Source organism: Monodelphis domestica, chromosome 6 (assembly GCF_027887165.1).
Source record: "Monodelphis domestica isolate mMonDom1 chromosome 6, mMonDom1.pri, whole genome shotgun sequence".
NCBI lineage: Eukaryota > Metazoa > Chordata > Mammalia > Didelphimorphia > Didelphidae > Monodelphis > Monodelphis domestica.
Genome location: NC_077232.1, coordinates 153,081,449 through 153,103,851, shown reverse-complemented (window position 1 = coordinate 153,103,851; position 22,403 = coordinate 153,081,449). Strand labels below are relative to the sequence as shown.

Sequence of the window (22,403 nt, the reverse complement as noted above, 5' to 3'; positions counted from 1 at the left end):
GGGATCAGGAAATCATGACTCTATTTCCATGGGATCATGGCTTCATGACTGCTGGCTTCCACTCCATGGAATAGCATGCCTCCATTCAAGATAAGCTGATCACTTGAAATCTGATCACCATGCAAATTGACTCAACTTTTCATACTCAAAACCTACTTAACTATTAGTTGTTTTTTATAATGGTTTCCACGGTTCCATGTTTATGCAATTTATCATGAATTTTCATTTCTTAATTCATGTTCTCTTCCTCTTTCCCATCATATCTCCCTTCCCATGATGGCAGATAACATTACATATTTATATATATATATATATATACACATATAAAATACATGTGTTATCATGCAATACAAATTTCTGTGTTCATCATGTTGTGAAAGAAGACACATACTTATACTAGAGAAAATTTCATGGAAGAAATACCATAAAAAATGGTATGCTTCAGTCTGCATTCAGACTCCATTAGTTCCTTTTATGATGTTAGTTAGCCTTTTTTGTCATGAATCTCTTGCAATGGTCCTGGAACTTTGTACTGCAGATAACTGTTGTCATTTACAGTTGTTCAATGTAGATTATCATTGTTAATATAAATAGTGTTTTCCTGGTTCTACTCATGTCACTTTACATCTCTTCATATAAGTGTTTCTAGGTTTTTTTTTTATGTGTGTGTGTGCACACGCACACGTGTGCAAGAGACAGAGAGAGAGAGAGATTATTCTGTTCATCATTTGTTATGGCACAATAGTATTCTTTTATAATCATCTATTTGATCTATATAACCATCTAATTGATCTATTCCCCAAATTGATGGATATCCTTTCAGTTCTAGTTCTTTGCCACCACAAAAAAAAAAAAAGCTGCTATAAATATTTTATACAAATAGGTCATTTTCCCATCTCTTGAGATACAGTTCTAATAACTATTTTATTGGGTCAAAGGAATAGTACAGTTTTATGACCCTTTCGACATGGTTCCAGATTGCTATCCATAATGGTTGTATTATTTCACAGCTCCAACATCAGTGTATACAATTGTTGAATTCTTCCAGTAGTCTTGGATTCTTCTTCACCCCATTTGAGGTTTTCTTGGCAAAGATAAGGGAGTCATTTTATAGATGAAGAAATGGAATCAAATAGGTTATGTGACTTGCCCTAGGTCACATAGCTATTTAGTGTCTTAAGATAGACTTTAACTTAAGAAGATGGGTCTTCCTGACTCCAGACCTGGTAGTCTAATCGCTGTGCCACTTGGTTCCTTCCTTTATGGAGGGCTTGGGATTTCCAGGAATTTCTCCATTTTTCATCATATTTCCTAATCTAATCCCCCACCCAAGCACACTAACACTGTCCCAAACTGCTTTTCTTCTATCTTTTGTGAATTGTCTTATACCTTTGAATTTTGAGCTCCTTGAGGGAAAAGGTAGTCTCTCTCCCTTTTGCTTATTAGTATCTTCTGCTCTTAGCACACCTACAGAGAATAAGTACTTAATAAATGTTCATTGAGTTGAATTTCAAATCCTGCATTAGAAATGTACTTTATAAGACTATATATAAATCATTTAACCTCTTTGGGCCTGTTTTCTCAGTGATAAAATGAGGAGATTTGACTTAATAGCATCTATGATTATTCCTGATTCTCAATATGATGCTGTAATAAAAACTAATACTTAACAACTTTGAGTTGGGATTATATTTTAAGCAAAAAGAAAACGCTCCATCTTTCAATCATCCTACACAAAACTGCAAAAGGAATATCCCCATATTACAAGTTTACTTATGTTACTCCCTTTGCTTAAGAATCTTCTCTGACTCCCTATCACCACTAAAACAAAACAAAAACTATTCAATTTGACACTTCATAAGTGAAACACTTCATTAATAGCTCCAACCTATTTTCTATATTGCAAGATTTGCTGTGTATTATACTCATTTATATATTCTCTCCCACACACACACGAACCAATCCTGTTGTAAATTTATATTTTATTACCTTCTTCCCAACATTGTATAGGCTCTTTTCCATATACCTGGACTTCCTTATTTCTGACTTTTTAAATCCCTACCTTTAGAGTTAATTCCTGCACAATTGTCTATGAACAGCTTTTTCTGGTCTCCCCTATTTGCTCATACTGTTTGTCCTGTAATATTGATCAATTAATATTATACCAAATGTAATGTGCTAAATGAAATTTAGTTTGAAATTTAGAAATTGGTTTGGAAACATAATTAGTTAGTTAAGTTAATTAGTTAAAAATAAAATTAGGATAGGAAAAAAAGAGTTGCTATTCAGAAAAGATCCTAAAATGTAATATTGATCACTGTAAACTTAAACCATACAAATAATAAAATATTCCTTAATATGATCAGGGATCAGGGTTGTACAAATCTGTAATGTAAGGAACTGTATTTACCCGACATGTAACTGCTTCTTTCTGTGAATTGGGGAAGAATTCTCATTTATCAAAAGTCAACATTTTTCTCAGAATATTTGAGGATAGTTTTAGAGGTGCTAAATGGTCAGAAAGGCAGAACTTCATTGCTGTGCTTACACTGTGCCTCTGGTTCCCTGCCTAAAGATACAGGGAAAAATGAATTAGATTCAAGCTCCATATTTTTTGACTTTCCATAATACAATGCAGCAATGTGATATATTGTGCTGTCAAATGAACAAGGAGACATATTCTAAGTCTCTTTTTCATAATGAATTGTTGACCAAGATATGTAGAGCTATCACTGAAATACACTAAAATGAAATATGGCTGCTATTTAATAGGGTAGACTAACAGGACCCATTTTAAAATACCTTAAGATGTGACAGGCTTATTGTTCCCGGAGGAAACGAAAGGGAGATGTGCTAAACTGTATTGAATACAAGGAAATACATATGTATATTATATTCACAGGCAATTTTTGATTTAGGTAGCTGAAGGTATCTTCTTTGCAAGGACTCCTTGCCCTGGAGAAAGAAAAGGGGGGTAGGGGGAAAGCACACTAAAAGACTTTTGCTGTTCACATTATGTTTATACTTTTTGTTTTGCCTACATTTTACTTGTGAGGTTTTATTTTTTTAATGAGTTTTAGTAAAAAAAAGAAAAAAGGACTATTATTTTTTCAATTTTAGGCAAAACCTATAAAGTTGTAAGATTTACAATGACTCGTTTAAGGTCAATTTGTGAAGCATTTATTTATCCCAGTTATGAGCCTGTTCTTGTGTTGGGTGCTGGGGGTCAAAAGAAATAACATATACATGCCTCATCCTTCCAAAAGTATATATTACTGTTTCCATAGAGCTCAGGTGAAATAATGAGTCAGGTATTTAATAGCAGGGAAATGTGTTAGTTCACATGGGAATAGGTTATGGTCTAGGAAGAATTTCAATGAAACCGTTTTGCTCTGTCATATGAAATACACTCACATAGAAAATGGCATGATTTTTATAGAGAAATTTATCTTATCCCTTAAAATGTTTTAAAATTCGGCATTGACTCACAACATTGGGAGAAGAGTGCAAGGGAGGAAAGAGTTAACAGATGCTTACTTTATGTGAACTTACTTTGCATACAATATCCCTGACCTCTTTCCAGCTTAGCAGTGGAGCTATCAGAAGATGCCAATACAGTAGAAAAATCTATCACTCCTTGCAGCAAAATTTTCACTCTGATCATAGCCTTTTATAACTTAGGGTCACAGCGATGACCTGATGAGGCTTCCGCGTCTAGCTTGAGTGGAGTTGAGGCTCAGAGTGCCACTTACTCTGGTGAAGACTGGATTTGGCTCTCCCACAACTGTAAGGAAGAAATGTTTGGTGTCAGAGACCACCAGACAACTTTCATGTCATCTTCTAGGTGTGTGATATCAGAATACCTGATGAGTTCTGCACTAAATCTGCCAGAACAGCAAGGATAACCTCTCACACTGTCATTCAAAGTAACTCATGGTGTTCGTGGTTTCTCTTTTTCCAATGATTCTTTCTACTCTAATGGGGTCATTTCTAACTTGACAATTCAGGTTCCTCATCTCAGCTGAGTGTATTTTCTAATGTGTCACTGAAGTGGTAATTCATCTTTTCCTGTCCTTATCACTGGGTATGAAACATTTAATAATTGACACTTTACACGGCCAGTATTAAATCATTTTGTCAGTAGTCTTTCATTTATTGGTCTCCATGCAATCATAGCTCTTGTTCTCTGTTTTTGAAAAGAAGCAAATTGGTATTGCCCTGAGAAATGTTATCTCCTACCACACGGAAAGTGCCAAATCATCTTCGTGTTGGATCTTGCCAACTGAGTCCACACAGCTGAAGTGTTAGAAGCTGTTGGGAAAGTCAATATTGGGATACTGGAAACAGCAATGCCCTTTTTAATTTCTAGTCATGATCACTCCCTTGACCTCATCGGTCACTGATTTAGGAAGATACATCTTGCAGTACTTTAAAGGCAATTATAGAAATTTAGAAAGTTTTAGAATTTTAGCCTACATATGGGTATAAAAGTTCAGACACTATCATTGTACTACAGACATGAGATAATGAGTGGCTGATTATAATTATATATATAACAAACACTATCTGGTTTGTCCTCAGAAAAGGAAAATGGAAAGGAATGAAACATATCTGTGTGTGTGTGTGTGTGTGTGTGTGTGTGTGTGTGTGTGTGTGTGTGTGTGTGTAATAAGGTATTGGTGGCTATGTATCTTTCAGATTCTAGTGCTCCAGAAGGGACTATGATGAGACCAAAATCAGAAAGAGAAACTGAGAATATGTTTCTTAACCACAGGACAAGGGCAGTGAAATTCAACAATTGAATAAACATACATGAAGGAAGAAGATACTGGGATTGGTTATGGTGATAAAAGATAAAAATAAAATATTTTCTGCTGGTGAGGAAATTACAATGTATAGAGATAAGTAAATATGGTTAATTTGAGGAGGGTAATTTAGAGTTAAGCACAGGTGATGGGAAGATCAGGAAAGGAAAATAGAGGAGGTAGTATGTCAGTTGTACTTTGAAGAAAGGAAAAGATTCTGTAATAGACTTTTCCATTAGTGGCAATACAGTGATTCTGAACAACCCGGAGGGATTTACGAGAAAGAACACTTTCCACATTCAGAGGAAGATCTGTGGGAATAAAAACACCAAGGAAAAAAACAACTGCTTGATTACATGGCTCGAGGGGGTACAGTTGGGGACATATTCTCTAAATGAACATCCTAATGCCAACACCAACAACATGGAAATAGGTTCTGATCAAGGACAAATGTAAAACCCAATGAAATTGTGCATCGGTTGCAGGAATGGTGGGTGGAGGGGAGGGAGGGAAATAATATGATTCTTGTAACCAAGGAATAATGTTCTAAATTAACTAAATAATTTTTTCAAAAAAAAAAAAGAAAGGAAAAGATTCTAAGAGGTGAGGATAAGGAGATAATATATTTCAGATATTATAGATGGCTTCTACAAATATTAAGAGTTGGATTTGGAACAATGAATTAAGAGAACTAAGCACTAATCCAACTTGAGCTAGATCATCAAATCAGTGAAGAGATGAAATAGAACTTTGAAAAGATGGTTGGAACTAAATTGTGGACAAAATTATAATTTGTTTTCATCATATATGATAGTTGCTGTTATTTCTCTTTATGGTGCTATGAAGTTTGCAAAATACTTTGAGTAGATTGTGCCTTCCAAACCTTACAACTACTCCATGAAGTACTACTACAGTAGTATTATCACATTTTACAGATGAGAGAATCAAGATTTAAAAAGGTTAACTCTATTTTCCTTGCTCTTAAGGGTACCTTCTGGGGCCTTCTCTTCAATGCTACCAAATCTACCTTTTTTTGAAAATTCTCTTCATGTGCCTATTTCCAGTTCCATCCTCACAACTTAAAGTTGTCTTTCTTTCAGTCCATTCTTTGGAACTCTGTTTTACAGCATAATTCAATTCATTACATACTTATTAAGCTTTTGCTTAATTTTTGCTAAGCACTTTATTAAGAACTGGGAATAAAAATATGAACAAAGACCCTTTCTTAAGAAAATCACAATATAATTAGGTTATACTTAAGAATAAAAAATAAAATAAAGCTTAAAAATTCAAGGAAGAAGACAAGGCATCTGTTTGGGAGTGGGTGGAGTGTAGAAATCAGTCAGAAAAATCCCTAAGTAGTTTAACCAGGTAAGAAATGAGGTGGGGTTTGATCTCTAAATTAAATAACTAATCCTAGTTGAATAGTATGTTGATGCATTATTTCTTTAAAGTGGTAAACTTGGTAGGGGTTTCTAGTGGAGTACTGGGGGGACACATGCTTTGTTCTATTTCATTAACAAGTTTCTTAGTGACCTCAATAAAGGAAAAGATTCCATGAATATCAGATTTGCAGGTAGCATGATGTTAGGTTGGATAACTAACACAGAGAATGTCATAATGAGGAGTCAAATCAATCTTGTCAAGTTAGAACATCCAGAGATTATGCTCACTAGAATGTAAGCATCGCACTGAGTCTAAGTGTGGAGTATGAAGAAGATCCATATAGGAAAATCCTAGGAGAAGACAAATACTAAGGAGTCAAAACTCTTTTAAATCCAGGGAATGTGAAGAATAGATCAGAGGAACAGAGGCCATAATTAGAATGTTACTTATTCTGAATATTTAGAAATAATATAGCCAGGCCTAATTGTGAATCAAGTTTCAGGTGGGAATTAGGCTGATTCCTAAAGAGCACTAAAGAATGTAAGAAGCAAAATAGAAAGAAAAATTATCTTGGCAAAGGAGATAGTGCAAAAGTCCAGAGGTGAGAGATGTTGTGTGCAAAGGAAGCAAGTAGGTAGCAGGGCTCAAGAGAAAAATGTATGGAGCGATTTGAATATACAAATATATATATATATACAAAGATTCGAATGGGTAGGAAAAGAATATGTTCCAAAGTACCTTGAATGATTAATAGAGGTCTTTATCTATAATCAATCAAAGAGGTAACAAAAAGCTAGGGGACTTTCCTAAGTATGATGGGGAGAAATGTCACAGAGTCAGACTAAAAGTTTAAGAAAAACATTAACAGTTGATAGGAGGGTGGATTGGGAGAAGGGGAGAGAAAGGAGCAATGAGGTAAAACAATTATAAAGTTGTCTCAACAGTTCAAGTGAGAAGTGATGAGAACCTGAATTAGAAAAAAGAAGGAGATACATTTAAGAAGTGATATGAAGATAAAACTGATAAGATTTGGCAAAAAAAAAATGGCAACAATCATTCTGATATCAAGCATGACAATGTGGTTTTAAATATATCTTTCTGGGAGAAGGAAAGGCACCCTCTGTAGAAATAACAGATGAATTGGAAGATAACTTGGCAGAGAGACAAGGATTTGAAGTCCAGAATGTCTGGAACAGAGTCTAGTGGAGAGGGAAGGCAGACTGGCTTGACCTTTCCACAAAATGGAGGGTTGCAGAGAAACTCACCAATGGCAGAAGGTGTGAGGCAGAATTTATGGAGAAATATCCAATTGTGAGTGGATCATAGTCTTAAAGCACTGTTCCAGGGCAGGGATGCCTGAGGAGCTGACAAAAGGACCTGGATGAGATAGCAGTAAATGGGAAATGGTTCTAAAGTCCAGAAAGTCAGGAATAGGGGAAGGAGAGACAAAGTAAATTATGAGATTGGCTGGGCAATTACAGAGTAAATTTTAAAATAATGCTAATCAGTAAATATATTGATTTCTCATAAGTGTAGACCTGAATAAGACTCCCAACTACAACAGTCCTAGAAAGTCAACGCTTCATAGTTTACTCCTTTAATATTTGGTGCCAAGAATTGACAACCATAGTTTAGAGGTGATTTGATCATGACAGTGTAGTGACTTCATCCTGGATACAATGTATCTATTAATGTATTCTAAGTTTTCACTAGCTTTCATGGCTGTCATTTGACACTGTTGATTCTTTCTCCCTCTAGATACCATCCTATAGAGCCAGACTTTTTCCACCTAATGTTTTTGAAGTTGAATTGAGTTTTTGCTTCTATACAAATCTTAATATTTACCTCTAGTATATTTTACTTAGTTGAATTTGGTCCTATATTCTAGCTTTTCATTTTATATCATGATTTTACTATCTAGTGTGATAGTGGTCCCTTTCATAAATAATCTGTCAAATTGAAAAAAAAATGCTCTATGTGCCTTAATTTTCAAAAAGTGAAACATTAGAGGTCAAAAACAGGTCAAAGGACACTACAACGGAGACCTCCTTCCAAAATGACTTAAAAACACTAATTATTACTATGTGGGTTTGGCTACTTCAAACTTTCAGCTACTTCCAACTCTTGTTAATTATATTATCCTTGACTCACATCTCTCCATTTACCCAAGAATTAAATGACATACTTTATAAAGTGATTTCCTTAAATCTAAATAACCTACATCTTAAGTAATTCTGTATTCCACCAATCTAACCAATTTGTCAAAATGGAGCTTAGTTTAGACGAGACCAACTTGTTCTTTAAGAAGCCACACTGGCTCTTTGAGATTACTGCTTCTTTTGGCATATCTTCCTTAAGTATCCCTGAACAAGCACTGTCAGAAAATGACGAATCACCAGCTACGGAGTTAGAAAAACCTGTGTTCCAGTTTTGCTGTTGATCCATAATAACTGTGTGCCATCAGGAAATCAATTTTTCCCACTGGTCTCTATAATTCTTTAAAACCACAAGTTGCTGATTTGAATCAATAAAATAATTTTATACCAGTGTTAGGGAATTGCTGTCCTTTGCATATAACACTCCATCTTTTGCCCCCTTGCCTTTGCACTGACTGTTCCCTTTAACAGAAACACTTTCCTCCTCATTTCTGCCCCTAAGATTTTCTTAGCTCCCTTTAAGAATAAGCTTAAACCTCATTCAAAACATCTCTTGTGATTGGGTCTGACTATATGCTACATACTAGACACACTAACTATGAATCACACTTAGATAAAATCACATATAAACCCACCTCCACAATATGCCAAATATTATTTTTGTTATGATACCTATGCAAACATTTTCCCCATTGTTGCCAAGAATGAGATCCAAAACAGAAATTCATTTTATTGGATCCTTCACATTCTGAAAGATGAAGTCATCATTAAAGCGAGTCAAGAAATTATTAGATACTTTGCTTTTGGCACAGAGAGAACTCCAGCAGATGTCTAGGTAATTTAAATACCCCATAACTATTACAGTGTGTCTCTGTGCCAGGCTTGTGATCTATTTTCCAGACTCCTTAAATGCTTCCACTTTTTGTCCAGGTGGTGGCTGGCATACAATATCCATTTTATTTTTCTCTCTAATGATCTTTACTTAAATGCGCTCTGTGATGGTCGGGTTCCTGAATTTCTGCAAATGAGTATCTTTCTTACTAGGAAACACAATCTACTTTTATCTAGTAGATTTCTTTTGAATAAATCACACCCTTTTAAGTTATATGCATGATAGATCTCTCCTCACTACTTCATTTTGCTTGCTCCCTACACTTTGTTTATAACTTTGTAGAAGTCTGGGAGCTTAAGGTTCATTAATGGATATTTTCTTGAATTGGGTTTCCTATGAATTTCTAGATGTCTCTTTTGTTCTCTCTCAGTGTAATTACTTCCCAAGGTATGTAGTCCAGTGGATATGTCTGTCTTCCTACTTCTTTTCCATTTAAATTCCTTTTGTTTAGATTTGTAAGATCCTATGAGATAATTCTTATGAATTCGTACACAACAGAATGCTTAAATTCCTAATGAAAAGGCTATTATTTCTACATTTCCATGTTCCAAAATTTCATATTCCATCCTGAGATATCAAGAAGTTGTTCATTTATTAAAATTTTCTTCCCCCTACAAAATCCCTGACTTTGATGTTCAGCAGTGATGAAAATGCCACTTATGTCTATAAATTCTTTAGATTCTTGCCTAGCATTTTGTCATTTTTATCAATGCTCTGTGAGTGATTTTCTTTCTTTCTTTTTTTTTGCTTCAAATTCTTATTTGTTCCCATCAAAAATGAGTAGTAGTTTTCCTGTTTGGAAGATCTTGGGTGAGGGGCATGAGGCATACTCTGGCATGTCATGGATGTATTACCCAGGTAGGTATCATGCTGTTCTATTATTGTTATCAGGTTAAAAAATGGGTAGAGGGGATGCTTTTGTGTACCTCAGCAGATTGTCACAAAACACCACTCTTCTTCCTTTCTTTGAAATCTTACTGGATGATCTCTAACTAGAGAATAGCTTTGGGAACACAAGATCAATCCTTGGGTGAGTCCTTATTTTCTTTTCAAAGTGTACAGCTTCATCTTCTTGACAAAGAACCTGATATCTGTTCTTTTTTTGTAAACTACAAATATCCAATGACCTTATTTTTCCCTTTTCTCTTCTATATTAGGGATGCAGTTAGTACTCAAAAGTCTGTTGTTCTTCACTCACCTGGTATTGGCACTTTTCCTTTCCTTTTTCTTCTCCTCTCCTCTCTTTTCCCTCACGCTGGTTGCAAACAAGATCTATGGGTGTAAGGCATATTTCTATATTCAGGTAAAAAAATCACAATATCTGGCACATAAGCCACAAGAAATACAAATGATAATAAAAAACAATTGGCCATTAATTGTCACATTGTTCTACATAAGATAGTTTTAGCTAATAACCTCAAGGACTGAACAACAGAATATAAAGCAAAATTCTGAGAAACAAAATGCTTCAACTATCTTTTCTTTCAATGAGGCATTTTTTTTAATTGAGGTGTCTTTTTTTTTCTCATTTCTGCTTTCCAAACTGTCTAAACAAGGACTCCATTTCTTATTTTTCTCATGCAACTCCAGCCCCACGTTTTTTCTATAAATCAAACACTTCAACTACAAAAGGGGATATTACCTTTACATCAAATGTATACTCAGGTATATATGTTTATATGTAAATACATATGTATCACATATATGTATATGTCCTATGTGTGAGGGTGAGGAGAGAGAATGGTTATTTCCATGCCATTTTATTTAAGCTCAAACCTGTGAAGTTTTCTCTTATATATAATGTCCAAATTAATAGGATTATAGAAATAAGCACACAAAAACATCTTTCTTCCAAACTGTTCATAATCATAGATATGGAGTTAACCACAGTTGTTGCTAGACATAGAATTAATATCATATATTGCTACATACATAGAGTATTGAATGTGCAAAGAGACATATTTCATCCTTTTCATTTCTCCTGATTAACTCTCTTTTCAAAGCAAAGCCAGGTCAGATTATCTGACCAAGACTTAATATGAAAAATAGCATTTGTAATGGGACCACAACATGGTTTTATCAGGCTAGGATGAGACTATTTCTATGATATGGCCTTGGCACAACCTAGTGGATGTCAAGGGACCTTATTCTAAATATGAGAAAATATTATTTTAGTTGTATTATCCTCTTTACTTAATTGAGGCAGCCCTCTAAATCATCTGCTTTTATAGCTAGAATTAATACTTGGAAAACATGATAAGTGAAACAATGATTAACCCCTGGAATTATTTATGCTGTGTCTTTTATATACATATAGTGAAAAACTGGGAAAGTAATTTGGTTTAGCATGCATTATTTGTAATTTTCTACATTCAGAAGATTAGCACATTGGTTTTTTAAGTGGTACACAACAATAAATCTGCCATGACATTTTAATGAAAATTTTAAGTAAAAAATTTACATCCTTTTTAAAAAATTTAATTTACTTTGATGCAAAACAGGTCAGTGTCAGTCTGTTGCCACATTTTGGAAAGGGAATTGGACCTTAGCACTGAATTTTTTGTAGATAATGGCTCATCTAAGAGAGCATTAGTAATTCCCTCAAAATAAATTAAGCACTTGGGTGGAGTCAAATTGGTGGAATTAAGGCAGCCCTTCCCTTGACTTTTCCCAAATTCCCCCCCAAACAGCTTTGAGATAATGTTTCAGAATGAATTCTGGGGTGGCAGAACCCACAAAAAAAGATGGAGTGAAACAATTTTCCTCCCCACTACAACTTGAAACTTCTGTAAGAAAAGTTTGTCTCACAGGGATGAGTGGAATAGTTTTATACAGGTTGTATCAGAGCAAGCTAGTAACAAACTTTGGATGATGGGGTAAAAGGGGAGTGAATCATAAATAGCAGCTTCTGGAGCTCTATGCCCACAGAATGTAAGGGTCAGACAACTGGTCAGAAGGAAATTAGAAAAGACCCTTTCCCAGCATTAAGTTCAGAATAGTTCTAGGACCCAATCCCAGAGTGAGGAGGAAGACTACTGTTAATTTTATGGTTGGACTGAATATATTTAATTGGTTGCCAGGGATTTAATTTCTAAATCCCAAAATCAATTACTAAAGTCAAATGGAATTTATGGTAGTTTATTTTACAATAGAGGAAAGGTATTAAGGAAGAGAGAAAGAGAAGAAAAGGGGAGAGAAAGAGAGAGAGAGAGAGAGAGAGAGAGAGAGAGAGAGAGAGAGAGAGAGAGAGAGAGAGAGAGAGAGAGAGAGAGAGAGAGAAAGAGAGAGAGCTTCCTCTCAGCCAGGTAGCAATTCTAAGGTCCCAGCCAGGGGAAAGGTGGCCAAGGAAAGGAAGTCAGCCTTTACACTCACCATGACAGTTCAATCAACAGATTCTTTATCAGCCTCAACTCTAGCAGGCTCCACTCCAAGTGTGTCTCTTTCAAACTCCCAGAAGACCAACCCCCATTCAGGCCCTTGCCTCTTTCTTTTAAAGGTTTTTTTTTTTTTTCTTGCATTATTTCCCCTAATTCCACATCTACCAATCACAGCTGAAGCTCTGCTCTAGGACTGCCCAGAAAGCAGTTAGTCAATTCCAATTTGTTATTCACTATTGCACACGTGGGTCACACACTTCCCACCTCATGATTAAATGGGAGATTTACACCCTTGGGGATCAGATATAACATGGGCAGATCTTCCCATTCAACTTCAAGTACTGTGCTGGGGATTAGATCAACAAATAGATAGGGGATTACAATTCAATCTTCACAATCAAGAAAGCGCTAAGTATCTTCATTGTTATAATCAGGGGAGACTTAAATCCAATCTTTACACTACCACATTAGAGCATGTGGCCACAGTGGAAGGGGGGCTGTGGTCCTAGTTCCAAGGTAGAAAAGAGTACACGTGTTCACTCCCACACTAGAGTACAGGCCTGGACAGCATACTATTATGGAAAAAACAAAAACTTGCATATAGGACAACTCTGAAAACAGCTGCACTAAGAAAAAAAAAGCAGAAACTAGGAAAAATGTACCCCTCTACCACAAGAGCAGAACCAAACTCAAACATAAAGTTAGAAATCAAGTAACAGGGTAAAAATTGTGCCCCAAAAAAGAGAGAACAAAAATACACAAAGAGGTTATAATCATGACAGGAAAAAAAATCTCAAAATCAAAAGAGGACACCAAAATTAGAAGAGCTATATGCTAAGCTTCAATGAAAGCAAGTGAATTGATCACAGATGGCAAAAAAAAAATCATATATATTATGTATATACATAGGAGTCTGTGACCAATTTTATATGTGTATATATATATATATATATATATATATTCTGGAAGAGCTCAAAAATAATTTTAAAATATCAAATAAGATATAGAGGAAAAATTGGGAAAGAAGTGTGTGATGAGAGAAATTAATGAAATAAAGAGGCAACATATAAAAAAAGGAGCAAAAAAAAACCAACAAAACTGAAGAAAAAGCAGAAATGGCCAAATGGAAAACTGGTATGAAAGATCACAGAAGATAATTATTTAACAATTAGAAATGAGTAAATGGGAAGCTAAAGAAAATAATTTCAGAACATTCAATATAATGCAACTGGAAGCTTTATGAGGCATCAAAAAAATTTAACACCAAAAAATGAAAAAAAAAAAGAAGAAGAAGACAATGTGATATATCTCATTGGAAAAACAATGAACTTGGAAAACAGATTGAGAAGCATCAATATAAGAATTACAAGACTAACTGAAAGCCATAATTTTATAAAAATATCTAGATATAAATTTTAAAGAAATTATCCAGGAAAACTTTTCTAATATCTAGAACTAGAGCATAAAATAGAAACTGGAAGAACTCAATGAAATGAAAAATCCAAGAAATATTATAGCCAAATTCCAGAGTTCCCAGGTCAAGGAGGAAATGTAGCAAGCATCCAGAGAGTAACAATTTAAAGTCAGGATAACAAAAGATTTAGCATTAGAGTATTGGAAGTTATGGAACATGATATTTCAGATGACAAAAAAAATCAGGATTATAAACAAGAATCCTCTATCAAAGCTGATTATGATTTTTCAAGAGAAAAATATGGATTTATTAAAATAGAGGACTTTCAAGCATTCCTGATGAAAAGGACAGAGGTGAATAGAAAAATCTGACTTTCAAATAAAAGATTCAAGAGAAGTATAAAAAAGGTTAATAGGAAAGAAAAATAATAAGGAGTTAAATAAGGTCAAAATGTTTATATTCCTACATGGGATGAGGATACCAGTAATTCCCAAGAACTTTACCATTACTAGGTAGGTAGAAGGTAGTACGAAGAAGATAAAAGGCATAGGTATTAATTGACTATAATGGATTGATATTCCAAAAGAAAAAAATGAGTGAGAAAAATGACTTCTGGGAGAAGGTGGAAGGGAGAGGTAGAATAAAGTAAATTGTCTCACATAACAGAAGTGGAAAAGAGCTTCTACAGTGGAAAGGAAGATGTGATGGAGTGGAAAAGAAACAGTTTGAAATTTACTCTCATTGGAATTGGCTTAAACAGGAAATAATACACTCGGTTTGGTATAGAAATCTATTTTACCCTACAGGAAAGTAGGAGGAGGGACTAATAGATGGGAGGGTGGATTGGGGAGTCAGTACCCAAAAGCAAATATTTTTGAGGAAGGACACAGTGAAAGGAGAGACAGATATGATAATTAAATGCACAGTAATCATAACTGCAAAAAGATACAGCAAATTTCTCTGATAAAAGCCTTATTTCCCAAATACATAGAGAAACAAGTCAAAGTTTTAAGAATACAAGACATTTGCAAATTGATTAATAGTCAAAGGTTATGAACATGTATTTTTTTGGTATAGAAACTGAAACTATCTCCAGTTATATGAAAAGATGCTCTAAATCACTATTGATTAGAGAAATACAAATTGAAACAAATCTTATGTATCACTTCACACTTAGCAAATTGGTTAATGTGACAGAAAAAGAAAATGACAAATGTTGGAGGGAATGTGGGAAAATCAGGCCATTAAACATTATTATTGGAATTGTGGATTCAGTTAACCATTCTTTAGAGCAATTTGGAACTATGCACACAGGGTTATAAAACTATGCATACTCTTTAACCCGATTTACCCTGCTACTAGGTCTTGTAATAATTAAAATTTGGTTTGACAAAAAAAATAAAGAATTGTCATGGTAACCATTTATAGACAATAAATTCAAATCTGACTTTGAACCTCACCAGAATCAAAAGTCTAGATCAGGAAGTCAAAATCCAAATAGCCAAAGATGATGAAAAATCACCTAGAACCTTCAGTGCACACGAGGCCAAAACCACCAAGAATCCCACCAGAGCTCATGCACCCTAGGCTAAAGGCCTACAAGAATTCATGCAAGAATGAAGACCCTGAATCTCTCTCAGGCTCCTGCTTATATATAGTTTTCTCCACCTATCAGCTCTCCTCATCATATCTCAGGAATCAATTTGCCTAGCACTGTAGGTGGGGGTCAGTGCTTGTGGTCTGTTAAGGATTAAACTTTCTTTGTTAGTGACTAAGTTCTTAATTGATTAATGTAAAATAAAGGGATTAAAAATTCCCTTTCAGTCTATATCCCAAATAGACTTCCAAAAAGGAAATTAGCCCATATGAATAAAAACATTCATAGTGACTCTTCTTTGGTCGAAAAGTATTAGAAATTAAAGGAATACCTATCAATTGGGGAATAGCCAAACAAGCTGTGGTATATGATTGTGATTGAATACTATTGTATTATTTTAAAAAATGACAGAGTTCCAGGAGTTGAGCCAAGATGGAAGAGTAACTAGGGCAGCAGCTCACTTTTCACCACTAAAATCCTCCCCGACCAAGAGTAAAATATCACCACAAAACAAATTCAGGAGTGAAATAACCAACAAAGACTGAAGGAAACAACCTTTGAAAAAGAAAAACCCAAAAGGTAGGTGGAGATCATCTGGGGAACTAGGGTGGGAGGGGAGTGGAGCTAGCAGGAGGCATAAGAGTGAAAATAGAGCAAGCAAAGAACAAACAACACCCCCCACCTCTCCACACATCTGCTGTCACAAGTTCCAAACTTCAGCTCAAGCTAAGTCAGAACCTGAGATCCTGTTGTGAAGTAATGGGCCAAGCCAACTAATACCCCATGAAATTGCAAACCTGTGGAGAAGTCTGGAGTCCCAGTCCAAGCCAATCTGGACTGAAGGTGCTGATTCCTTGTGGACCCAGAACACAAACCCAGGAATCCCACTCTGGGCTTGGAATGAGCACATAATCCATGGTTTGGGGTAAAGACACAGTTCTCAGGGGAGGTCTCCAGGATCTTTTTGCCCAAAACTAAGGGTAGAGCTCCAGGACAGGGTAATAAAGAGTGTGCCTGATTGAATCAAGGTCATCCTTTGGCCTGATCAAGTTCAGACTGAGATCAAAAGCTTATACTCAAGCCTGAGAAAAGTTATTAAGCTATCAGCATCTCAAGGGTTAATTGAATCATCAGGGGGAAGGGATTCTCAGAGCTCTCAGCCCTCAGACCATTTGGTAAACTAGTAACAACCCAGAAAATAAGTAAAAAATAATATTAAGGAAGGACGGAAGTTCAAGAGGGTACCTCAACTCCCCATAATAAAGAATTTACCAATAATTATATGGGGAAAATGAGAAAATAATCAAAAAAGCACATAATTCTAAAGACTTTTTATGGAGACAAAGAGCAAGATAAAGACACAGAAGGGGACAGTGAAAACAAAGGAAACGCATCCAAAGTCCAAAAGAAAAATATGAATTGGATACATATTCTGGAAGAACTCAAAAAAGACTTCAAAAACCAATTAAGAGAGGTGGAGAAAAAGTGGGGAAGAGAAATGAAAGTGATGCAAAAAGAAATAAGCCAATTTAAAGAGGAGAACCAAAAACTGACAGAGGAAAGCCAGGCCTTAAAAATCAGAATTAACCATCTAGAAACTAATAATTTCATGAGAAATCAAAAAAACGATGAAGTAGAAGCAAAGGAATGAAAAAACAGAGGAAAACTTCAAATATCTTATTGAATAAAACAACTGATATAGAAAGCAGGTCTAGGAGAGACAATCTGAAAATTATTGTATTACCTGAAAGCTGAGATGAAGAAAAAAAACTTGGATATAATATTATAAGATATAATCAAAGAAAACTGCCCAGAGATCCTTGAACAAGAAAATAAAATTGAAATTGAAAGAATTCGCAGATCAACTCCAAAAAGACATCCTCAATTGACAACTTCCAGGAATGTCATAGCGAAATTCAAGAGCCACCAAGCAAAGTAAATTACTTTAAGAAGCCATAAATAAAACATTCAAATACCATGGAGCTTTAATCAGGATCACTCAGGACCTAGCAACTTCTACATTTAAGGATCTGAATGCATAGAATATGATATGCAGAAAGGCAAAAGATTTAGATTTACAACCCAGTCACCTGGAGCAAAACTGAGTATACTCTTTCAGGGAAATAAATGGTCATTCAATAAAATAGAAGATTTCCAAGCATTCCTAAGGAATAAGACAGACCTAAATAAAAAAATTTGAAAGTCAAATATGAGACACAAGAGAAGACCAGAAAGGGAAATAAGAAAGGGAAAATTTAAGGGAATCATTAAGGGAAAAATGTTTATATGTCCACATGGAAAAAGGATTTCTCTAACTCTCAAAAATTACTCTAAGTAGTAGAGAAAATAGAAGGAATTTACTCAGAAAGAGGGTAGAAAAGTAAGCTGATTATGATAATATGTATATGATGATATTATGTATATGTAAATATGATAATATGGAATGATGTATATATATGTTATGATATGTACATGTATGTATGACATGTAAAAATCAATCAAGGGCTGAAAGGGTTGCACTGAGAGAAAAGGGAAAGGAGACATAGAATGGAACAAAATATATAACATAAAGAGGGGAGAAAAATCAGTACAGAAAGGGAAGAATAAGGGTATTGGTGCACAATGCTTAAACATTACTCTCTTTGTAACTGGCTCAGAGATGGAAAAAGAAGTATACTTAGTGGGGCATAGAATTCTACCTTATAAAAAGAAGCAGAAGAAGAACAAGAACAAAGGGGGGCGGGTAAAAGAAGGGAGAGGGAATAAAGGGATGACAAAAATTAAAATACTGGTGAGAAGAAATAGAGCAGGATAAGCAATAGAGGGGATAATAAGATGGAGGGGAATACATAGTTAGTAATCATAAAGCTTAATGTGAATTGCAGGAACTTACCCATTAAATGGAAGCAGATAGCAGAGTGGATTAAAAACTAGACTCCTACTCTATGTTGTTTACAAGAAACACATTTGAGACAGGATGACACACACAGATTCAAGGTAAAAGGGTGAAGCAGAATATATTATGCATCATCTGTAGCAATAATGATACCAAACAAAGCCAAAGTAGAAATTTTTCTGATTAAAAGAGAGAAGGAAGGAAATTTTTAAAAGGTAATATAATTAAGTAATATCATTACTCAACATCTATGCCCCAAATGGTATAGCATCTAGATATCTAAAGGAAAAATTGAAGGAGCTCAAGGAAGAAATACATAGTAAAACCATACTAACTGGAGATCTTAACCTTCCCCTCTCAGAACTAGATAAATCAAAACAAAAAATAAATGAGAAAGAACTAAGGGAAGTAAATGAAATACTAGAAAAATTTGAGTTAATAGATATCTGGAGAAAACTGAACAGGGATAAAAAGGAATATACCTTCTTCTCAGTACTACATGGGAGATATACAAAGATCGACCAAGAAATAGGCCATAGAAATATTGTAAACAAATGCAGAAAAGCAGAAATAATAAATTCCACATTTTTAGATTATAATGAGGTAAGAATTATAATTAACAAGGGTCCATGGAAAGGCAAATTTAAAGTTAATTGGAAATTAAATAATCTATTTCTTCAAAACAGGTCAAATATTAGGAAAACCCACATAATTGACTATATTAATAAGCAAACCGACAAAAATCACATGATTATCTCAATAGATGCAGGAAAAGCCTTTGACAAAACACAACACTCATTCCTATTGAAAACACTAGAAAGCATAAGAATAGAAGGGCCTTTCCTAAAAATAATGAATAGTATAAATCTAAAACCATCAGCAAACATCAAATGCAATGAAGACAAACTACCAGCCTTCCCAATAAGATCAAGAGTGAAACAAGAATGCCCATTATCACCTCTGTTATTTAACATTGTACTAGAAACATTAGCTGTAGCAATTAGAGAAGAAAAAGAAATTGAAGGTATTAAAATAGGAAAGGAGGAGACCAAGCTATCACTCTTTGCAGATGATATGATGGTCTACTTAACAATACCTAAAGAATCAACCAAAAAGCTAGTCAAGATAATGAACAACTTTATCAAAGCTGTAGGATACAAAATAAACCCACACAAGTCATCAGCATTTCTATATATTTACAACACATCTCAGCAGCAAGAATTAGAAAGAAAAATGCCATTTAAAATCACCTTAGACAATATAAAATACTTAGGAATCTATCTGCTAAGACAAACACAGGAACTATATGAACACAACTACAAAATACTCTCCACACAATTAAAAATAGATCTAAACAATTGGAAAAACATTGATTGCTCATGGGTAGGACAAGCTATTAGAATAAAAATGACAATCCTACCCAAACTTATTTACTTATTTAGAGCCATGCCCATTGAACTATCAAAAAACTTTTTTACTGAATTAAAAAAAAAAAAACATAACAAAGTTTATTTGGAAGAACAAAAGATCAAGAATATCCAGGGAAATCATGAAAAAAAAATGCTAAGGAAGGAGGACTTGCAGTCCCAGATCTCAAACTATACTATAAAGCAGTGGTCACCAAAACAATTTGGTACTGGCTAAGAGACAGAAAGGAGGATCAGTGGAATAGACTTGGGTTAAGTGACCTCAGCAAGAGCGTCTATGATAGGCCCAAAGATCTAGCTTTGGGACCAAAACCCACTATTTGATAAAAACTGCTGGGAAAATTGGAAGACAATATGGGAGAGATTAGGTTTGGATCAACATCTCATACCCTACACCAAGATAAACTCAGAATGGGTGAATGACTTGAATATAAAAAAGGAAACTATAAGCAAATTAGGTGAACACAGAATAGTATACATGTCAGATCTGTGGAAAAGGAAAGACTTTAAAACTAAGAAAGAGCTAGAAAAAAAAATCACAAAATGTAAAATCAATAATTTTAATTACATCAATTTAAAAAGGTTTTGTACAAACAAAACTAATGCAACCAAAATGAGAAGAGAAGCAACAAATTGGGAAACCATCTACATAACAAAAGCTAAACCAATTGTACAAAATTGTACAATTGTACAAAAAATCAAGCCATTCTCTAATCGATAAATGTACAAGGGACATCAATAGGCAATTTTCAGTTTAAAAAATCAAAACTATTAATAAGCACCTGAAAAAGTGTTCTAAATGTCTTATAATCAGAGAGATACAAATCAAAACAACTCTGAGGTATCACCTCACACCTAGCAGATTGGCTAACATGACAGCAATGGAAAGTAATGAATACTGGAGGGGATGTGGCAAAGTCAGTACATTAATGCATTGCTGGTGGAGTTGTGAATTAATCCAGCCATTCTGGAGGGCAATTTGGAACTCTGCCCATAGGGTGCTAAAAAGACTGTCTACCCTTTGATCCAGCCTTAGCACTGCTGAGTTTATACCCCAAAGAGATAATAAGGAAAAAGACTTGTACAAGAATATTTATAGCTGCACTCTTTGTGGTGGCAAAAAGTTGGAAAATGAGGGGATGCCCTTCAATTAGGGAATGTCTGAACAAATTGTGTTATATGTTGGTGATGGAATATTATTGTGCTCAAAGGAATAATAAAGTGGAGGAATTCCATGGGGACTGGAACAACCTCCAGGAAGTGATGCGGAATGAAACAAGCAGAACCAGGAGAACAATGGAAAAAAAAGAGACTGATACACTGTGGTAAAATAGAATTGTAATGGACTTCTCCATTAGTAGAAATGCAGTGATTCTGAATAACTTGGAGGGATCTATGAGAAAAAACACTATCCACATTCAGAGGAAAAACTGTGGGAGTAGAAACACTGAAGAAAAACAACTGCTTGATTACATGGGGTCAAGGGGATGTGGTTGGGGATGTAGACTCTAAATGAACATCCTAGTGCAAACACCAACAACATGGAAATGGGTTCTGATCAAGGACACATGTAATACCCAGTGGAATTGCATGTTGGCTACAGGAATGGTGGGGGGAGTAGAGGGAGGGAAATAATATGATTCTTGTAACCAAGGAATAATGTTCTAAACTGACTAAATAAATTATTATTTTTTAAAAACAGGCCTGTCAAAGAAGAAATCATAGAAATAATTATCAAATTCATTAAAAAGAATGACAATGAGGAGACATCAGATCAAAATCTATGGGATACAGTCAACACAAAAAACAGGGGAAATTTTATATCACTGTTTGCCTATACTAAGAAAATGGAGAGGGTGGAGGAGTGTATGGGGTGCTCAGGGAGGGGTAGTATCTCTGGTATGGAGGGCTTGTTGTGCCCTCTTAGGGCAGCTCTCCAGCCTCTGACCCTTACCTGACACCCCACTCTCACTTGTGGCTCCTAGTAGCTGCTAGCATGCGGCAGAGGCCATACCCCGGGCAACAGCTTCGACAGGCCGGCTAAACCTTGTGAGGGTAGCCATCGGGTAGTAGACCCCTGGTGAACCAAGGCTTTGCTCACCCAGCATGTGAAGACTGCTTCAGCTGAACAGACGGAAGAAACCAATAAGAAGGTTCAAAGGCTGAGATGGTGAAGCAGCAAAGCACTGTGGAGTGCTTAGGGCATGTTGGAGCACAAAGGACAACATGGCCATCCAATGCAGCTGAGGAAGTCTCCAGGTGTAATGATTTTTTGTGCCATTGGACCCAGGCTTCCAAAGCCGAGAGAGTGGGACTGTCTCTGTGCATCGACTTTTCCACTTAAATCTCCTTCACGCACAACTGTCTTTGTGCACACTCATCTATACACCACAGATGAAAACACACAAAGACAATAGTCATCCTCGGTTACCAAGAGACTACTACTAGAGAGG

The 22,403-nt window shown here is 35.3% G+C and overlaps 1 long non-coding RNA gene across 1 annotated transcript in view; it reads right to left on the bottom strand.

Moving 5' to 3' along the window:
* Positions 1-2,419: 2,419 nt before the first annotated feature.
* The window catches only part of LOC103100678 (uncharacterized), a 34,300-nt gene continuing 14,316 nt past the window's right edge, over positions 2,420-22,403 (bottom strand). The window contains exons 2-3 of the long non-coding RNA XR_008912882.1: positions 10,438-10,511; positions 2,420-3,784 (exon numbers count right to left, since the gene is read on the bottom strand). This is a non-coding gene — a long non-coding RNA (uncharacterized LOC103100678). The remainder of the gene's footprint in view (positions 3,785-10,437; positions 10,512-22,403) is intronic.